Here is a 15,102-nt window from a genome sequence, read left to right on the forward strand (position 1 = left end):
ACAGGGGGAAGGCCATCGGGGGACACAGTGAGGGGGTGGCTGTCTGCAAGTCCAGCAGAGAGGCCCCAGGACAAACCAAACCTTCTGACACCTTGAGCTTGGACTTCCAGCCTCCAGAACTATGGGAAAATAAATTGCTGTTGTCTAAGGTCCCCAGTCTGTGGTATTTGGTTCTGGCTGCCAGCAAATGAATACAGGTAAGAACATGATGGTGGTGGTGTTGTTTTATTTCATTTTAAAAAATTTTTGTATTAAAGTGTAGTTGGTTTACAGTGCTGTGTCAGTTTCAATGCTGGTGGTTGTTTTAAGTCACTGCCTTTGGAGGAATATTTGTTATGCAGCAGCAGTGACTGATACACAATGTATAGAGCTGGGGAAGCAAAGAGGGAGACCTCAGGGATTGGGGTTCCATTCTTGGCTCTGCCATTGTCCCACTGGGTGGCCTTGGTCTGCCCTTTTTTCTGGTCCCTGGTTTCTCCATCTGTAAAGTGAACAGATCAAATGACTTCGAAGTTTTCCTATAACCGTATGATGAACTGACTTTCTGTATGAGTTCTGCAAAGAGCTTATTTCAACAAAGATTTGCTGCGTGTTCCTGAGACTTCTTTGGCTTAAGACACATTTGCTAAGAGCTTAAGTCATCTGCTAACAATAATACCTACTGTGTAAGAAGCTCATTCTGTGTCAGATCCGAGGTGATTTACATACATTATCCCATTAAATTAAATCTTCTGTAACTCCATGGGGAAGGGGCTATTTTTATAGCTAAGGCTGCTGAACAGAGAAGTAAGGTATCTTGTCCAAGATCACACAGCCGGGACAGAGAGAGCTGGGGTCCATCACAGCCTTGACTCCCAAGTCTATGTTCTGTCCATGGGGCTTCTCCAGTTGACACTTAGGGCGAAGGTGCATGGGTTTCCTCTGTCGCATCCTAATTAAAATGTTCTCTGTCTATGAGGGCTTTTATTGGCTTCACTCACTTTAAAGTGACCGTCCTTACCCGACTCTCAGATGGAGGGCAGGCGACTGTCCAGCCAGCCGTGAGGGCTGGGGCATGAATGGTGTTATTGTTTCTTAAGTGAGAACAGACAGGGTTTGAATGTCAAGGCCAAGCGAGGGGAGATGAGATCTGCCCCTGGAGGTCCTCCGAGGACCAGACCCAGGACAGATGGCAAACTATGGTCGCTCACATAGAATTAGGCCAAGTCAAAGTTCAGGCTCAATTAGGTCAATTAGTTCACGTTCCCACTCAGCTGTCGGAAAAATGAGCTCCCCGGATGAATGGCCTCCCTGGCTACTCGGATCCCCTTTCCTTTTATGAAAAGAGCTTTGTGTCTGCCGGCCCCTTTGATCAGGGCGCTGCTGTACAGGTGTGGGATTTCTGATGCTCTGGGTACCCACACAGCGTGCCCCCTTTATCAAGGTGTCGATGTAGGAGACAGGTGGGGGGCAGCGGACAGAACCCAGGCCTGTGCGAGACTCTCATCTCCACAGCTTTGTACCTGTGTGATCTTAGTGTTCTGAGCCCCATGTGCCTCACCTGGGCACTGGGAGTCAACCCCCACACCCCCAAGAGGGGTCATGAGAGTGGACACGACGGTGTGACTGTGCCACATAGTAAGTGCACGTTTAATGTGGATTCCTTGCCCCTGTTCCTTCCCTTCAGGGAGTGATGTATTCCTTGATTCACTCGATTTTTTTTTTTTTTCCAGCTACACCCGTGGCATATGGAAGTTCCCAGGCTAGGGGTCAAATCGGACCTGCAGCTGAGGCCTTATGCCACAGCCACAGCCACAGCAACATGGGATCTGAGCTGCATCTGCAGTGTAGCAGCTCACAGCATCTCGAGATCCTTAACCCACCGAGTGAGGCCAGAGATCAAACCTGTATCCTCATGGAATTATGTTGGGTTCTTAACCTGCTGAGCCACAGTGGGAACTTCTCGCTTGCTTATTTAACAGGCATTTATTGACTGCCTACTGTGTGCCTTGCCCTCCTGGGGGTACTGTGACTACAAGGACCCACTGGTGAGCAAGACCCCAGATTCTCCCTTCTAGTCGGGAAGGCAGGCCAGGGAGCAGGGAGCGAATGGAGATACTTTAGGAGTGGCGGTGCTGTACCTGGGGGCGTGGGGACCTCTTCACTGGAGGGCTCCATTTCTCCGCCCATCGTGTTTGATCCTCTGCTGGTTTCTTCCACGGCAGAGTCCTTCCCCCGTCCTTCCTAGGACTGCTTTCCAATTTTAACAAAAGACCTTACTGCAGCTTCCTTCAGCTCCATCCGGACGGTGCTTTCTCCTTCCTACACCTGTTCCAAATTTCAATTACACAAAATCTCTTCCACACACAGTTCAGCCAGATTCCTTAGGAGGAGGGGGGGAAGGGGTGCTGTAAGTATTCATAATGTGTTTGCATTATGGAATAATTATACATAATTGCTCTGCCTTGTAAATAAGTGTAAAACATTTACCAGTCTCCACGGTGGGAGAAATCTGGAGCCGCCTTCTCCTACGGAAGACGTCCCTGGTGAAAACCCACACCAGCGCTGGCGATCTTTGCAATTCACCAGCCACGTTGGTTAATTCCATCTGCAAGGAAGCTGATCGGTCGTCTCTAAGCTTATAAAAATCATGCCAATGTGTCGGTTTACATTTCTATATTCTGACACTTGCACTTATTCCCTACACACGAATGGAACACCTAGCATGTGCCAGAAACTGGGGACACAGACAGTAATAACAGCTCCAGGTCATCCAGGGTGCCCCACTGCAATGGGCGTTTAGACGCATCTTCTTGGTTTTCACAGCCTCCCTTAGGATGGGGACCACAACTTTAGTTCTTTCATGGCAGAAAAAGGAACTGGGGCTCCTAGGGTTTAGGAAAATTGCCTGGGTTCGTGGGTAAAGGATGAAGCCAGGCAGTGCAGCTGTGCACTTGACCTCTCATCAGGACAATGTGACAAATGCCACCCTTGAGTCTTCTTTACCCTGGCCCCCACCTCCCCCGTGATAATGTTGGCTGTTCCCTGGAAGGATCCATGCCCTCTAGCTTGTTGCTGTTGCTGTTCCAGTGTCACGGGTTGAACTGTGTGCCCCCAGAAGAGATACTGATGTCCTGACCCACCCCCTCCCCCAGGTCTCAGAGTGCAAACCTTTTGGAGAAACTCATTATAGAGGTAATTGACTTAAATGATGTCATGGGGCGGTCCCCTAATCCTAATATAAAGGGGAAATTTGGACGCAGAGACACCCACAGAAGGAAAACGGCATGGAGACATAGAAAACCATTTGTGAACCAGACCTGAGGCTTCCAGAAGCTGGGAGAAAAGCAGGACAGATTTTTCCCTCACATCCTCGGACAGAACCAATGCTGCTGACTCCTTGGTCTCTCACATCTGATCTCCAGAGCTGTGAGATGATGTGTTTTGGCTGTTTAAGCTCTTCAGTGAGTGGTACTTTGTTACAGCAGCCCTAGCTGACTGATACATCCAGGAACCACGTCCACCTCCCCCAGGATGAGATGCCGTCACCATGGTGATGTGACTCAGAGTGGTCTGTGGCTTACAAACATATACTAGGGTCTTGTGCAGATGGATTTTAAGGGTTTAATTGCTAAATTATTTCTCTGCAAAGCCATCAATACATGGGCCAATGGGCAGCCAGCGGGGGAAATGACAGATCCATGACCACACTGCACAGAACAGTGGAGGTGGAATGGGAACCAGCACAGGGCTCCTCCCTGCTGCTCTTTGTCTCTTTATATGCCTAGGAAGGCTGTGCAATAGTAGTAGTAATAGTAATAATAATAATAATGTGAGCTCACATCAGGAGGCCACTAATGCCAAGGTCACTATGCCAAGGTCAGAATTGTTAATGGTACATGACACAGTTGGTTGGTTTGCTGGTAGTTACTATGCGATGGCCTCATCCTGAATTCTGAACAAAGCCCTGTCTCCCGCTTCTGGATGGCGGGTAGGTCCACTGTTGGCAGACCCCCTGCACTGGCCAAGGTTAATTTCCTGGGGCTGCCACACAGGTTACCAACAATGGGGTGGCTTAAAACAATGGGAATTTGTTTTCTCCCAGGTCTGGGGCCAGAAGTGGCATCCATCAGGGCTGTGCTGCCTCAGAGGGCCCTTGGGGAGTGGAGGCGCCCAGCATGACTTGGCTTGTGGCGGCATCGCTCCAATCTCTGTCCTCCAATTGTCTCCCCTGGGCCTCTCTGGGCCTCCAGTCTCCCTCTGTCTTTCTCAAATACGGACACCAGTGATGGATTTAGGGTCCACACTAAACCCAGGATGAGCTCACATTGAGAGTCTCAACACAATTCCAGCTGTGAAGACCCCTACTTCTAAGTAAGGGCCTGTTCACAGATTCTGGGCATCAGGACTTGGCTTGGCGGGGGGGTTAAAATTCAGTCTGCTATGTAGGGCCTGGGCCATTACCTCTGAGCCCGTCAGACCTTGTCGCACTGTGTCTGCACCCTCCTGAAGAGGGGGGAAGGAGCTTGCAGGGATCTTCGAGGGTCTATAATGGCCCCCAGGAATACACCTGTGGGGTGTCCCATCATGCCCCCAGCAGAACCTTCTCCTTGACTCACGGAATCCTGCCTTCTACGAACCTGGGGGAAAAAACTCACAGCCTTTTTCCTAAAAGCCCATCTTCTCTGACCCAGAGCTCCCCACACTTTCTCAGTTCAAGGCAAGCTTAGTGTCTCAGAATTTCTCACACGCCCCTCAAGCAAGAGAAATACCTCCCAGTTCTGTTTATTAAGTATTAGAACCAAATTACCTGATACACATATATGTTCTGAGGTCTTAGTAGCCATCCGAAAGAAATAATACATATAAGTTGAAAAACACATTCTGATTATATTCTTTTCTACGTGTAGAAGTTTCTTTTTAGGGCCACACCCACAGCATATGGAGGTTCCCAGGCTAGGAGTCGAATTGGAGCTATAGCTGCCAGTCTACACCACGGCCACAGAAATGCCAGATCCGAGCCGCATCTTCGACCTACACCACAGCTCACAGCAATGCAGGATCCTTAACGCACTGAGCAAGGCCAGGGATCGAACCCGCAACTTTATGGTTCCTGGTCGGATTAGTTTCTGCTGTGCCACAATGGGAACTCCAGAAGTTTCTTTAAAAAATTTTTTCATTATGATTGATTTACAGTGTTCTGTCAATTTCTGCCATACAAAACGTGACCCAGTCGTACATATACACACATCCTTTTTCTCACATTATCCTCCATCATTCTTAAATAACCACAACTGCTTCCTGATGGGATGTGTGCCCCCTTTGGGCCCTGCGAAACTTCTGGAACCCATGGACATCAAATTGCATCTCTCAGTTATTTGCAAGGCAGAACATCTTTTTATATGTTTGGGGATGGTCAGTATTTCTTCCTCTGTGAAAAGCCCGTTCACAGTCTTTCCTTTGTACTGTTTCCAACTTTTTTTTTGGCTATACCTTCGGGATGTGGAAGTTCCCAGGCCAGGGATCGAACCCTCACCACAGCAGTGACCCGGGCTGCTGCAGGGAACTTGCTGGGCCACTAGGGAACTCCCCAACTTTAAAAATTTTTTTTTGAAACTGATTTGTAGACCTTCTTTGTATACGTAATTCTTCGCCTTGGTTGGCCATGCGAATGGCTGACATCCTCCCCCAGTCCGTGGTTTATTTTTTCATTTCTGAGGACTGGACTTTTTATTTTTATTTTTGTCTTTTGCCTATTTAGGGCCGCACCTGTGGCATATGGAGGTTCCCAGGCTAGGCGTCTAATTGGAGCTGTAGCCGCTGGCCTACGCCACAGCCACAGCAACACCAGTTCCCAGATCTGAGCTGCGTCTGCGACCTACACCACAGCTCATGGCAACACCAGATCCTTAACCCGAGTGAGGCCAGGGATCGAACCCGCAACCTCATGGTTCCTAGTAGGATTCATTAACCACTGCGCCACGACAGGAACTTGAGGGACTGGAAATTTTATTTTATTTTATTTTTTTGGAAATTTTAAATTCAATGCGGCCTGAGTTCATTCTTCCCACTTTTGCTAGGGTGACCGGCTGTCCCTGGGCTAAAACCCCTGCACCTCTCCCTCCCCTCCAGCCCCCTCCAGCCTCTCCGGCTCCCCTCTTCTTCTGGCTCACTCTGCCCCAGGCGTCTGTTTTGTTTTTGTTTTTCCCAGTTTCTGGAACATTCCGGCTCATTTTCATCTAGGACCTGTGCACATGCTCTCCTCCCTCTGCCCTGAGGTCCCCTCCTCCTGCGGGCTCCCCTCTCCTCACACCACCCTGCCCCGCTGTGGCCCGTCACCTCCTCTGTGTCCCCTCCAGTGACTCCAGGCTTTCCTGCACTAAGGCTTGTCATTTTCTCTTTATCAGTCTTGCTTGTTGACTGGTTTTCTGCGGCGCGTGTCCTCTGCCAGTTGCACGGCAGAGGAACATTTTGTCCCACGCCCTGTCCTTTCCCCAGGATCCAGGACCGTGCCCAGCATGCAGTGTCTGCCCTGTGCTCCTGGACCGGCCTCCCGGAGCCGGGACCCCCGCCGTCACGCAGGCCGAGGAGCCTGTCCCCCCAGCCGGTCACACCGCGAGAAGCCCAGGAACTCACTTGTTTGCCCCCGGGGACGGGGACAATGGCAGCCTGGGGCGCCGTGCTCTTCCAGTCTGAGGCCCGGAGCGGGGAGACCTCCTCCAGGGGCCGCTTCGGGCAGGGAGGGAGGGTGGACCGAGCGCCCTCCCCCGCTCCTCCCCACGAGGAGAGGGGCTGGAGGCCCGCATTTGCATGGGAACTAGACTTAAGGGGACCATGAGCAGGGGGAGCAGTTGTCCAATGGGAGGTCTGGGATTTGTCTTCAGCAATTTTTCTCTGATTTCCCCAAACACTTGAAATTAATTAGGTGGGCCCGCGCCTTCGAGGGCCTCTCTCTCGGTGGGAACCCCACCCCTGCCAGGACTGGGTTTGGCAAGCCGACGGCACGGCACGAGTCCCAGGGCTTCTCACGCGGCCCCGGTCTGCCACGTGCGTCTGCCTGCTCCTCGGCCCGCTGCTGCTGAGTCGCTCTTCCAGCCTTCACTTCCTCCCCAAGCAGTGAGCGGGGGAGTTAGCGCACGCACTTGAACTCGGGCCAGACGGCCAGACGCACCAGTTCCAGTCCTGCTCGGAGCGGAGGGCGAGGCCACGCCCCCAGCGGGCGGGGCTAAGCCCGCTGTCAGTCATCCCGCCGTGAGGCTCTGCTGGGGAAGAAGTCTCGGCTGGAGGGGTGAGCTTCCCAGTGAGCTGTCTCCCCTCTGGACTTCCCGGAACCAGGTCTGGATTTGGAGGAGGTGCAGTGGTGCAGGGCGCACTCCCATGGTCTGGGCCGAGCAGCCTCCGGGCGTGGAGGTGGGGAGCAGCATCCATCCAGGTCTGTGACCCCTCAAGCCTCCATATCTGGTGGCAGGTGTTCAGTTCTCTCTGCTGGAGCCGAAAGCCTGGCATCCCCTGTGGCACATGGAATCAAGGCTGCAGCCCCAACCCAAGGCCAGAAGGCAGGGCTAGTGAGCAGTGACCCCCGCAGGACAGTCGGCTCGGAACAAGTGACCTCCTTTGGGCCGTGACACGGTGCGGTGACTTCACATGAAAAGTAGCCCGGCGCTCCTGCGTAATGCTGGGCTGTGCTGATGGGCTTGTGTGCCTGTCCAGGTTCCTGCAGGGGTGTGCGTTCCTGCAGGCATTCAAGGTCAATTTCAATGAGGGTTTTTACAAAATGATGTAGGAATTTGGTGACTAGGTCATATGCATTTACAGGGCTCACCATTCAAAAGCTAGGAAAGAGGAGCAGCCAGGCTCCTCTTCCCAAAGACAAGCGATGTTACCAGCTTCCTAGGTCAGACTTTTTATTCATGTACGATTAACCGTATATATTCTCTTCTACCTATGGGCACATTCCAGACATTCTGTTCTGCATTTTAGCTTTTTTTTTAACCTCATAATATATTTTGAGGTTATTTCATATTGGTGCATAGATACTGTCTCTTTTTTTCTGATTAAAATATATTCCATTGATGAGTGTAAATTAATTTAATCAGTTTCCTACCCAAGGACACGTAGGCTGTGTCTCATCTTTTGCTCGGATACAGCAGGCATTTTATGGACATCACAGACTGGGATACGGCCTATGCAGGCCCAGCCATGTGACTTGTTCGTTCCCAGGGACTGTGAGCAGAAGCAATGCATGTGACTTCCAGCAGGGGAAAGCCCGTGTGGGATTCTCTAATCTCTCTCTCTCTACCATGGTGACTGAAGAGGCAGAATGTTCCAGATGGTGAAACTACAGGATGGTGGCGCCCCTGTGAGCCTAGGTCCCTGAGGGACTGTGCAAAACAGAGTTTCCTGCAGACCCACAATGGACAGGGTGATAGTTTGCATCAGCAAAAAGTGGCCTTGGTTGTGTTCAGTCATGATGCATTAGGGGGTTTGCTTTGACTGGCCTGATTCACAGGGAGATCAATGCCTAAGTATTTGGCTACTGGATTTCACACGTGACTTTTTTATTGTCCTTTTGACAGCCACACCTGTGAAATATGGAAGTTCCCAGGCTAAGGGTCGAGATGCACCTGCAGCTGCCTGCTACACCACAGCCACTGCAACACCAGATCCGAGCCACATCTGTGACCTACTGCGGAGCTCGCAGCAATGCCAGATCCTTAACCCACTGAGCGAGGCCAGGGATCGAACCTGCATCCTCGAAGGCACGATGTTGGGTTCTTAACCTGCTGAGCCACAATTGGATCTCCCTCACAAGTGACTTTTAAATAAATGGTTTATCTAGAAGTTTCTTAGAGAGGCTCCTTGGAATTGGTGGAGCTGCGGGTGCAGACAGAATTCTAAGGAGAAAATGCCTGGTGTCTCCATCTTCCCCTCGCCCCAGAGGGTGTCTGATCCCTAAATCACTTTTCACCACTGGACCACCCCCTGTCCCCAGCACCCTCCCTGACAGAATCCAGGCTTTCTACACCACTCCTCTCTCCTTTTTTTCACAGTGGCGCTCTGGTGAAGCCTTGCAAAGAAGATCGTTTTTATATTAGAGTCAAAACATCACAGGAGGCCGTCTATAATCATGAAAACCCAGAAATAATCTCACCGCCCAGCAAGAGGGGATCTATTCGGTTATTTATGACATACGTTGAAGCAGCCATTACAAATGCGATTAAAGAAAAAGGAGAAAGGAAACAATGTATGATATTTTTCTGGAGAAAAATAAAGCAGATTTCAAGGTGAGACCCCACTTTAAAATGTAGATTTGCATGTAGAGAATGTGGACTAGAGAAATGTGCAAATAGTGCCTCTTGGGTCCTTTCCAATTTTGCGGAAATATAGTCTTTGGTCACAGTTTTTTCCTCTACTCTTGCAGCGTCAGTTTCCCCAACCAGGACTCCCCAACCCAGTTTTTTTTTTTTTTTTTTTTTTACTAAAAGTTCAACATTTACCAAGTGGTCACTTTATTTCTCCATTCTAAAATTTGCTCTTTTTGGAGTTCCCGTCGTGGCGCAGTGGTTAACGAATCCGACTAGGAACCATGAGGTTGCGGGTTCGGTTCCTGCCCTTGCTCAGTGGGTTAACGATCCGGCGTTGCTGTGAGCTGTGGTGTAGGTTGCAGACGCGGCTCAGATCCCGCGTTGCTGTGGCCCTGGCGTAGGCCGGTGGCTACAGCTCCGATTGGACCCCTAGCCTGGGAATCTCCATATGCCGCGGGAGCAGCCCAAGAAATAGCAACAACAACAAAAGACAAAAAGACAAAAAATAAATAAATAAATAAATAAAATAAAATTTGCTCTTTTTCTGTGCTGCTGCCCTGGTCACAGGTTCCACCATGCCACCAGGAACCTGGGAATCATCTAGGATTTCCATTTCCATGTTAGAAATACAACCTGTTGGAGTTCCCATCGTGGCTCAGCGGTTAACAAGCTCGACTGTATCCATGAGGACGTGGGTTTGATCCCTGGCCTTGCTCAGTGGGTTAGGGATCTGGCATTGCCATGAGCTGTGGTATGGGTCGCAGACATGGCTCAGATCCCACGTGGCTGTGGCTGTGGCGTGGCTGGCAGCAGCAGCTCTGATTCGACCCCTAGGCTGGGAACTTCCATATGCCGCAGGTGTGGCCCTAAAAAGACAAAAAAGAAAAGAAAGAAACAGTTAACAGTTCCTGTTGATTATTTCTCTGTAACATCCACTTTTTTTTTTTTTTTTTCCTGTCTGCTTCTGCTGATCTCTTTCAGTACTTTATCCTGGGCTTTGTCATTTCTCACCTGGGTGACTGCTGCAGCCGCCTCTCTGGTCACCTTGCTCTGTTCTCACCTATACCTGCTGACTGCACATGCTGAAGCCACTGAAGCCAGAACGATCTCTCCACCACGCGGACCTGGCTATGTCACTCCCAACCCGAAACCCTCCACTAGTTATTCAGCACCCGGATAGTCCATGCTCTCACAGGACATTTGATTCCTTCAAGGAGCTGACCAGCCATACGTGTGCACTCACTACTTCTTGTCTTACCTCTATGCCCACCCTCCCATCCATCCACCCATCCATCCACCCACCCATCATCCATTCCCCCATCCAGGCAACCATCCATCCATTCAACGGTCCATCTATCTATCCATCCCCCGTCCATCCATCCAACTAAACATTCTTTATGCATCCCTGTGACTTGCTTATAAAAACTGGGGATTAGGACAAACAATCCCAGAGATGCCAAATGGGAAATCAATGACAACAAAAAGAAACAAAACAATAGGGGATTCTATCTTCTTTTCTTAATGCCTCCCACTTTTGGGGCCTCTTGATCCAATTTTTCATAATGACACCTCTTACCTGCTCCCTCTCTCCCTTTCCTTCTCACAGTTTGCATTTTGCTGGGGGTCCAAATACAGTCCTTTGCACTGAAGACCAGTAAGAAATCTGCTCTTTCGGTGCTTTTGTGAAACGCCTGGGTGATGGCCTCTGCTTGGGAAATTGGCCTCTCCCCCTGCTGATGGAAATATTTGTACAAACACGCTGAGGTAGAATCCTTTTGTTCTGGAGTGCGGGTTTCCTTGATCTTGGTGGAGGTGAAGGAAGAAGTAAAGAAACCCATCATGGTGTGGCCCAAGAGGTCACGAAGAAAGCTCCTATTTTATTTTAAGCCCTCGAAAACAAAAATTGCCAAATATTTGGATTTCATTAAAAAAACACCACCACCACCACCACCAGCAAAGCGCTTTGTCCGTGGGTTGTTCATTGAGACGCGTTTTATTATTTATTTATTTTAATGACGGAACCCCCATCCACGGAGGCGCCGAGCCCTAATGAGACCGCGTGGCATCAGAAACGCTTGCAGCATTCCGCCCTCAGCCTCGCGCGTCCCGGGGCCTCCTGGCACGCATATGCCTCATTACCGACACATGCCCTGTCATGTGTTATTCCTCACTTAGTGACAATTTGTCACTGTCACCCTTGACATGTCACTCCTCGGCAGACGGATTTAACTCCGATGCCAAGTCTGACAGTCGGATGAGAGGCGGTGGTAATCTGAATTAAAATAACGGGTCGAGGTGGCTAATTTCACCCCGACATAAATTCTAATACCCTGTAAAAAGAGAGACGTGGTGTATTTAAAGGGGAGGTGGGGTTTTCTGCATTTTTTTTTTTTAAACCTCCCCTCCCACCCCTGTTCGTTCTTGCTCGGAGTATTCAATTATTCTTTAGGATAATGCTTTTATTTTTGAAGGATTAAGTCTTGCGTTTTAATAACATGCATTTTCAATTAAGGGCACTAAGACCCACGGATATAACTGTTACTTAAACTGTAAGTAATGGTTGCGTGTAAAAATTAGGAAACATTGTGCTTTAGATAAATTACATTCAAATTAGGTCTTATTATAAACGGGATAGAAAATGGATTTTGCAGCTCGGGCTGGCCAAAGAGCCAACATTTGTATCTCCTTCATTTGTTTAAATATATTTCAAGCCAGATTGAAATCCATACGGCCTGACATTAATTGAATGCTGCCACATCAACATACTCAAGTTTCATAAACCACCGAGGAGTGAGTTTTTACTGGCTTGAATTAGAAATATTCCAACCCTCTTACACTAAAATAGTATTGTTTATGTAGTGATTCTTTAAGCCATCATTAAATGGTATAAATCTTAATAAAATGCATTTAAACAGACCATATGCAGAGTATGGCTGGGTATTTAAGGACCTGTATTTTTTTTTTTTTCTGCTAAAGAGATGATGGCATTTTTTTTTTTTTTTTCCTGTGGCAAGAGATTCTTTTGTACAATATTTTTCAGGAAACGCTGCTTTCCTTTTGCAAAGAAATGAGAATGAGATGCAAGGTTAGTGCCGATTTTCTCCCCTGCTCACCTTGCCTGCCTTCCTGGGGGATGGGAGGAGACAAAGGGAGACCTGTTTTCAGGATTTGTCCTGGGAGAGACGACAGTAGCAGGCACACAGGCAGACTCCCTGCACGGAGTCACTCTGTCCTTGGTTCTGTTTTTACGAAGCCAGAAGCCAGTTTGCTAGTTTACAGTGAGGAATCATAAACGCGAGGATCAGAATTCTGGAATTACGACCCGGTGTCCTCTCTCCATGAGCAGACCTCATGAGAGACCTGGGGTCATCATTGCAGGTTGCTCGGTGCTCACAGAGCCAAGCAAGGTGTTTACAGGAATCCAATGTCCAGTGGCATCGGGCCACCACCACCCAACATGTGCACCTGTGCAAAATGCACTCATGCAACACTAACCATGTGTTTACCAGGCACCTATGCCATGCAGGGCACTGAGGATGCCGCAGGGAAGGAGCTGAGAACTGGGAGGGTGGGTGGTCATGTTAAGTAAGGCAGATGAAGGAGGCTGATGATAGGGAATCGCAAGGCATGATGGGAACCTGGGTGCAACAGAAGGGAGGGATGGCCTTTCCAGGAAGCAGCATCCAGGCAGAGGCCAAAGAAGAGAGGAATAGGAGCGCACAGGTGTTTGTAAACACCTGGCAGTGTCTGGCGGAGGCTGAAACAGTAAGAGGCAAGGCTTGATGCTCAGAGGATACGGCGGGTAGTGGAGGAGCTGGAGAGAGTCAGAGGGACCAGGTCTTCAGGTGAAGCTTCCACATCCACGGACATCATGGGCTATAGGATAACTTTGCCAATGGAGCTGACCATTGGAAAGCCTCTGCTGGGCCTTGGCCTCTGGGTGACTATATATCAAGGGACCACGCTTCTAAAAATTGCAGCCTCCAGGGTTCCCATTGTGGTTCACCTGGTTACAAACCTGACTAATATCCACGAGGATGTGGGTTCAATCTCTGGCCTTGCTCGGGGGTCAAGGATCCGGTGTTGCGGTGAGCTGTGGTGTAGGTTGCAGATGCGGCTCAGATCCAGAGTAGCTGTGGCTGTGGGGTAGGCCAGCAGCTGCAGCTCTGATTAGACCAGTAGCCTGGGAACCTCCATGTGCCACAGATTCAGCCCTAAAACAAACAAATGAACAAACAAAAAAGGCAACAACAACAAAATCTTGCTGGCTCTGATAGCACCTCTATGACTCTTCCCATCGTAGGCGGTGTTGGATTTGTTGTAAAGAGACTGTGTCTCTAAAAGAAGCAGGAGACACCTACAGGGAGAAAGACCATTCGAGGCTCTAAGGAGCCTCTCTGGCCTGCTGGCCACCGTGTTCTGGGTGGGACACAGTCCTACCAGCTCAGCTCTCTTAACCATTCTCTGTTACTCATTCATCCGTCCATCTATCCATTCATTCAGAATAGCGGGTCCACTGCTGTGCCAGGCCCTGGACAAAGGCGTGGGCATTCAGTCACTAACTCACCTGGATGTATGGCTTAGTGGGGATGCGTGATGGTGTCATAATGACAATACAGGTGTGGTGGCTCAAACTCCTGGAGAAATTGGCATGGAACTGAGGCCCATGGACAGTCAGGGGTCAAAGGATGGGGTGGGATGGGAGTTGGGCAGATAAAAGAGGGAGGATCTGTCCATTTTGGCACCAACGATCTTGGAGCCAGAGGTGGGGTTCTGACCCAGGTGAGGTTCTATCCCAGGGAACTGCATAGATCCTGGGTGCCTCTGAGCTGAGGCCTCAGTTTCCCTACCTGGAGAATGATGGTGATTATGGTGAGAACTGAATGGAATACAGGTGGCACAGCATATGTCCTGATTGTTGTCATCAACCATTGCAATTCCTCCCCGAAGCTGTTTCTACAAGCTACCTGCTGTCATCCCCATTTCACAGATGGGGAAACTGAGGCTTAGGAGGAGAGGCAGCTTGCTTGGGGACACTCTCAGCTGGTGATGAGGCCGGTGAGGGTCTTGCCTGCAGGAGCTTCCCCTTGCTGAATGCGCATCAAGAGGTAACCATCCAGCCCAGGGTGCTCAGCTGGGGGCCATTCGCCCCTGGGGACGTCTGGCAATGTCTGAGGACATTTTGGTTGTCCTAATGCTCATGAAGCCCCTCACAACACATAACTAAAGTGGCCCACAACGTCAACAATGCTGAGGTTGAGAAGCCCTGTTCTTGCTGGAGAAAGATGCTCAAACAAATGATGGCAGGTCTCCGCCATGAGTGAATGTTTGTGGTCAGTAAAAGATATTGTGGAAACAGAGGGAAGGGATGCTTCAACCCCGGCCTGAGGCTGGGCTGGGGAGGAGCCAGGGCCTGATGGGAGAAGTTTTCCTAAAGGGGCTGAATCTGCAGGGGCGGGGGATGGAAAGGAGTGATCGGGCGGGTATCCTGAGAGGGCACAGCTGAGCCAAGGGCAAGGGCATGCGAGGGCCACGGCAACTTGGTGTTTCCCAAGACAGTGTTTGAGGAGCTGCATGGCGGGAGGTGAGACTGGAGGTGCAGACAGCCCTTGCATTACACCCGAAGGAGCTCAGAGTTTAGGCGGAGGGCAATAGGGAGCCATTGAGGGATTATGAGCAGGGGAAGGGTTGTCACCAGATTTGCATTTATGTTAGAAGGAGAGCTTGTTTGTTTTGCTTTTCGGGCCGCATCTGCAGTATATGGAGAGTCCCAGGCTAGGGGTCGAATCAGAGCTACGGCTGCTGGCCTACACCAGAG

The 15,102-nt window shown here is 50.0% G+C and overlaps 1 long non-coding RNA gene across 1 annotated transcript; it reads right to left on the reverse strand.

Moving 5' to 3' along the window:
- On the reverse strand, positions 241-6,724 carry LOC106504551. The gene is made up of 3 exons (XR_001298113.2): positions 6,616-6,724; positions 2,121-2,307; positions 241-481 (listed from the first exon to the last, which is right to left on the reverse strand). It is a non-coding gene; the product is annotated as an uncharacterized LOC106504551 (long non-coding RNA).

Source organism: Sus scrofa, chromosome 7, assembly GCF_000003025.6.
Source record: "Sus scrofa isolate TJ Tabasco breed Duroc chromosome 7, Sscrofa11.1, whole genome shotgun sequence".
NCBI lineage: Eukaryota > Metazoa > Chordata > Mammalia > Artiodactyla > Suidae > Sus > Sus scrofa.